This window comes from Eptatretus burgeri, chromosome 2 (assembly GCF_056783735.1).
Source record: "Eptatretus burgeri isolate ZD-2024b chromosome 2, Ebu_testis_v1, whole genome shotgun sequence".
Taxonomy (NCBI): Eukaryota; Metazoa; Chordata; class Myxini; order Myxiniformes; family Myxinidae; genus Eptatretus; species Eptatretus burgeri.
The window spans coordinates 146,470,651-146,477,510 of NC_140962.1; positions in this window are offsets into that span (position 1 = coordinate 146,470,651).

The window sequence follows — 6,860 nt, forward strand, 5'->3', positions numbered from 1 at the left end:
TGGATGAGATTTTATGATGAATTTCCATAAGGGTTGTACTGTTGCTTACAGGCTCGATTCCAGTTGAAGCACTACGCACTTGAATGGGGTCGTGAAAGCAAAGGTGTTGACCAACAATCCAGAATGACGACCAGTTAAGAAGATAAATGTCGATCCCGACACGTAGACTTGTTATGGGAGAGCATTACTGATGGCCATTGGCACAATGAGTGCTTTCAAAGATGAAATCTCTTGGGGAGCGTAATCCTAAAAGTGATGGATTCAGGGAGAGAGTGAGAGTCTTCTCTTTGCTCACCATTGTTCAGAGGCAGAAGCCTGCAGAGGGGGCCATTGCTTTGTGTTGTTATGGCTCTGACGACACTCATTTTTAAGCACACAGAGTATTTTCCTATTTAGCACTGTTTGTTCTCTTAAGCCTCAGTGGGATCTGGAATTTCTTTGTAAATGAAATCGTCATAGCTTCAGGGCTGTTTGGAGAGTGCCACATTTGCACTACGTATGTCCAAGATGGTCAAGTGTGAGAAGGGTCGCCATGCTCTTGCATCTGTTTACTGCTCTGTTGTTCAATCAATCATTTTACACACTTTAGGGTTTCCTAAAAAAAAATACCATATTTATTTACCTCCATGCTCAAATATTGTCTTTCTTCATTCAAAATTCTTCATCTGTTACTAAAAGGGGAAGCGTCCGTCCATCCTTCCTTGTATCACTTCATTCTCAAGGGTTCCTGCAATCGTAGAACAACAAAAATGCTACCGTTCGAAAGCCAATGCTCGATGTACATGGTTGGAAAGATAAAAAGTAGAGCAACATTCTAAGTACACCGCCACCAAGCCAATTAAATAAATAATAACAAATTCCTCAGGTGCCCGGCGATGCCACCGTTCAGCACATGGAGACGAAATTGGGAGGGAGAGACGCACAGTAATTGAAAGATTAATTGCATAATTAAAACAAATAAATAATAATCGTAAAATAATTACTTTATTAATCTATTGTCTAACAGCATACCTCAACCATAACTGTTTCATACGAATCTGTAATTTTTTGAAAATTAAATAACTAATCTAAAAATTAAATAATCACTTGATTAATTAATTAATTAATTAATCAAAAATACTCTTTATAGCCAAATCACTTGGTCACTGTCTTGTCCAAATATCAGCTTCCGAGCTCAAAAGGTGCCTGAGATATTGCCAGGATGAGAAATAAAATAAATATGTAATTAATAAATAGATAATAATTAAGTAATTTATCAACTAATTGATTAATCAAAAAAATAAAACATGTCTTTATTGCCAAAACAATTGTTCACTATTATGCCCAAATGTCAGCTTCGTAACTCAAAGGATGGTGAAGATATCAAATAAGAAAACAAGAAAGAAACAAACAAGACAACAAGAAAGAAAACAGAGTTGTGTTCTTGTGTATGGCAGCTTGGCTGCCAGGTTGCTATCATTTCTTGGAAGCGTTGCTGTGGTGCTGATGCTGTGCCCCTCTACCAGTACACTTGTACTCATTTTGCTGACCTTGGAAGGATGACAAGCTGTCAACCCTGCCTGATGTTAATTCAGTGGAAAATTGGACTCAAACTCAGGATCCCAAGATCCCAAATTATCCACCCTAACCACGAAGGCTTAGATGGACACAGAAGGAGCACACAAAATTAAATGAAGTAATATTTCTCGAAGCAAGAGAAAAATTTAGAAAAGTACACAGGAGCACACAAACAACAACAACAACAACAACAACCACAGCCACAATGACAGCAGCAACAACAACAACAACTTTGTGTTATGAAAGATCCTTTTTTCCGTTGTGTTTCACTTCATTTTACATCATAATTGAGATTTGCAGATAGACTTGTAATATGTTTGGGAAGTACAACATGCTGGCTTTTGATTAAACTTGTCAGCGAAGCAACGGATGTGCACGTCAAGTATTTATTACTCTGGATTTGTTTCCTCCAAATTGATATCTGCCTTCTCATTGCTCCTCGGTCCAAAAGTCATTGCTCCTATTCCATTTTGAAATGGCAGTGGTACAAAAACAAGAAAAAACTCTTTTACAACCAGATGCGCTTAGTTCACTGCCACGAAAGGACAAGGAAGGGTCAAAGAGTTTGAAACTATGAGTGTATCTAATAAATAATGTCCTCTTGCACTACATAGGTAATTGACACCTGTTTAAATATTTTGGGACAATTCATCAGGGCACAAATGGAACACAACAAAATGTCCATGAGGATAGAAGGGCAGAGCATTCCAAAAGATTAGTGTAGGTACAGCTGTTTGAAGACCGAGTATGTGACTCCGTCTCACAGACTACAAAAAGTTAATGATGATGTATTATTCATTCATTCATCCTTTCAATTGGAGACCCACCATAGGAGGCTCTTGCATCTGTTCGCCAACGGCTAAAGGCAGTTCCAGATCAGGAAGTTTACTAATGAGGCAAGTAGTATAACCTTATGCTCGGCTCACGGCAGGACTAGGAATTTGGGTTTAGAGGTTGGAGGGGAAGTACTTAAACCATCGCATTGGGAGTGAAAATGGACTTTTTAGAAATCAATCAGAGAGCATTCGGGCACTTCATAAAACGAGCACATCTTTTGGTTGTTCGAGCAATCCATCTGGCAGCTCAGGTGCTTTGCATTCTTACAATGCCTGTACTTTAACTTCATTTATGTGCAGACACAGGCATGATGGGTCAAACGGCCTTTTTGTACATCGAGCTATCCTTGAATGATCCTTACACAACCGAGATTGTCCATGAGAAAATTTGAACTTTTTATTGTCTTTTTTTCTCTTCGAAGCTTTGGGATGGTCTGTAGCCACAGGGTTACAATCCCATGAAGGCTTGTCTGTTATTAGTCCCCTACCGGTTTCACCGGAGCGGACTGTAGGTTTGCACTCCGTCTGTGCATCCATCCATCCCACCTGTAGTTTTTCAGACTTTTTTTTCCATACCCTTAAACACATTCAACTAAAACTTGGTGCATGGCTTTATTGTGAAAAATTACAGAACAAGTTCGAGTTTCAGGGTGTTTCGCCAATTTTTCAGAGTTGTGCCCTTTTTGGACATAGAAAACATCACTTCGGTCGGGGACATGTATTGCAAAGCAATTCTCACTCTTGTTTCTCAATGCCTTTGTCCTTCAACTAACATTTCTGCAGACATCCCCTTGAGCCGCAAACACAGTGCCCTACCCCAAGACCCAGAGCAAAGGAATGACACGAGGGTTGAGCACGGTCCGTGGAAGGCCTGCACTTACTGACATTTGCCCAGCCGCCCAACTGACTGCCTTACAACACACGTCATGAGCCTGGATAATCCCCCAACATGGCACTTCATCCCAGGACAGCTTCGCGAATGCCTGGAGATAGTTTTTCTGCATCATTGCCTGTCAATTGTTGCGAGTGAGCTCGGCGGGCCAGGTTTCCCAACGGGCGGTGGGGGATCCAAATTGCACCAGATTGCACCTGCTGTCCGTGACAAAGGACACAGTCTTTCTTGGGGGCAAACAGAGATGAGAGATTTACGGGGATTTGTACACCTTTGTTCCGTTCAATCATCGCTTTCAATACCTTGTTTATTAAACTCAACACTGAAAAATTCCTGTTTGATGTGTTGTCTATTTTTAGGTGGCGACATTACATTTTATTCCAAATACATGCATTTTAGTCCATGCGCGTACGCACAAAGCAAGGGCAGGGAATTGGTTCACTGTCTGTGTGTCTGTCAGTCAAGCTATGATCAAGGAACAAATTAATTATTTAAATTGAATTTCATATTTTGAACATGAGAACACGAATCGGCTTGTTTGCACTTCCAAAAACCTGCAGTTTAGCAGTACTCAGGATCTGAATTTGGAAACATTGTGCGGAGTCTCGTCCCACGCGCGCATGCAAACAGTGGTGTAGAGAAATTGGCTCAGTCTGTCTGTCTGTCTATTTTGGCAGTCAAAAAACATTAAAAAAAATAATTCCAAACAAGAAATTGACTGTTTTTAGGAACGTCATAAAGGACACAAACAACAGGCACGAAGAACTGATGTAACACATTAGATAAGGTGTCATAAAAGATGGTACAACACCAGCGGTAAACTTCCGATTCATTGGTTGTTTTTCAGATTTTTTTTCTACAACATTTAAAACTTTCTTTATTTCAATTTAATTAGGAATTTTGAACACTGAAGAACACAAATCGCCTTGTTTGGACTTCAAATTGTACGCCGTCTGGCCAATCAAATTTGCCAACTGTTCTCTCAAAGTAGGGGAGCACTGAGGTTCAGACAAAATGGCGGCGCCCAGCGATGCAATTCTCGAGCTAACATCGTCCAAATAAAAAGGGAACGTGTCCCTTTTTCTCCCTTCCCATGTCCTTTTTCTCAAGACTGGGCAGGGTAAGGTGTTCTATGAATTATCTCTAGTTTCCTTTTGGATTGGTCATTTTTAGCTGATGAAGTAATATTCTACACTCCATTAAGTATGCTAAGTGGCTGATAATGTACCAAACTGTCCAACAAAATACCCAAGTGTAGAGTAGCCGCCTTTAAGGCGTCCGGTCTGAGTTTGAGGCTTGAGCCGACTCCAAACTGTCATCCTGGTGCTTCACAGGCAGGGTGCTGCATCAAAGAATACGCCATTTGCTCGCTTTATAGGATGTTGAGCCAGCGATCCGATCCACTCACGTTCACTGACGGATGTTAAAAATGCAGTTGCGTTTTATGCAAGAATAGAGGATTATTTGTGCCAAATCCAAAATCCATCTCCCCTGGCTACTTTTGGAAAAGGCAATGGCAGACCACCCTGTGTGTTCCCTTGCCTCAAGGCTGTTTCAGCTGCACCAATGCTCCAAGATGGAAAGAATACGGACATTGGATTGGGTTACGCAGAATATCCATAAACGTTTTTCTAAACAATATTATGCAATAATGGCATTAATTATTTAAAAATAAAGCATCATCTCGACTGAACAGTCATCAACTCACACACACAAGTACATACCGACTGGACAGAGAATAAGGGTGAAGGTTAGTACAAAGGGATCCCATTATAATCAATAGATGCGCAACTGGTCGCTCTGCAGAACAGATAGAGATTGCTCTGAAGACAACACCCCAAAGGGTACTGAAAAAGGTGCCAAAGCTCAGCATTTTAAAAAAAACTCCACAAGTTTAATCCATAACATAAGAAAACCGAAAAACCAAAATATCCACAAACAACTTGGAATGCTGTTTCATACATATGATGTTGCTCACCTTCTTCCAACTGTGGTGAAAAACTCATTATCGTGGTAATTGTGGCTATTCGACGCATGAATAACATAAAATAACGTTGAGTTTACATTGTGAAAATGATTTGTCTATATTATATAGACACCTTTTACCTTTTTCTTATTGGGGAAAGTGTCTTCAGGTGATGCGATCAACAAATTAAAGGTGTTGCGGTGAGAGCGTCTCCGATCTGAGTCTGGGAGGTCGTTGTTTCAAACCCAATCTGAGTCATACCAAAGAGTTCAAAAATGGTCCGTGCTGCTTCCTTGCTTGAGGTTCAGCATTCAAAAGGCTAAGGGCATGGACAATCCCCTTAGGTCGCCATCCACGGGGATGAAGAAATCCCCCTTTAGGAAATGCTCCTCTGAGTGTGGTGAGAAAGGCGGCGCCATTGTTGTGACGTCGTTGGTAACCTGTGACCTGGGAAGTGACAGCACTTCCTCCAAGCTCACTGACTTTGTCTCGTCTAAGGGTCCTGCATTGAATCTCATGTATTCATCTGTATGTCATTGCATGTGATAGTGTGTGTGTGGCAGCACTACTACGAGTCTTAGATCCTGTAAAAAAAAAAAAAAACACATCATCCTGCTATTGACCACAATGAGGCATCTGTGGGTGCCTATATATATATATATATATATATATATATATATATATATATATATATATATATATATATATATATATATATATATATATATATATATATATATATATATGATCCAGCAGCCGAGAGGGCTCAATCCCAGGACCTTAGGATCCGAAGCCAGCCACCTTAAAGCCGCTGTCACACCTTGACGATTTAGCCAGCGTATGCCGGTGTATGAAAAATTTGGCTAAAACGCTAGCACACGTCAAATACGTAATGGGTAAGTTTTGGATACGTTAAGAGCACGGTGGCATACGTCGTAGTACGCTGGCATACGTCGTAGTACGCTGGCATACGTCATAGTACGCCGAGCTCGTCGACAAATTTTAACATGCTCAAAATTTTTCGACGTATGCCAGTGTATGACTCACACGTTCCGCATACGCTGGCCATAAGTTGTAAGCACATTATGCGATCGTTGACACACGTCGACACACGTTACTTGTAAGTTACTCATAAGTCGAAACACGTCGAGGTAATGCTTAGCGTCAGTGTTCTAGACCCCATGTGTTTTTTGTTTGTTTGTTTTTTTTCTTCGGCATGATGGTGATGTTGACACTTCGATTTCTAGTGCGGTTATAATATAATATAATTAATAGGCTGCTGCTCAACGATTTAAATCATAACCGCACTAGAAATCGAAGTGTCAAGATCGCCGTCATGCTGAAAAGAAAACAAAAAAACCTTGGAGTCTGAAACACTGACGGGTTCCTCCTGTGAACCCCATTTTTATATACCAATTCCCCTAAACGCTGCCAATACGCCATTATACAGTCGCTGTAAGTTAGTAACACGTTCAGTAAGTTCTGTGGTCGTCCGGAAGATGTCAAATACATCGACATACGTCAATATGCGTTGGAGATACGTTACACATAGGTTCAAAGTATGTTACTCATAGGTTAGAAATAAGTTTCGGGTAAGCTAAACATTACC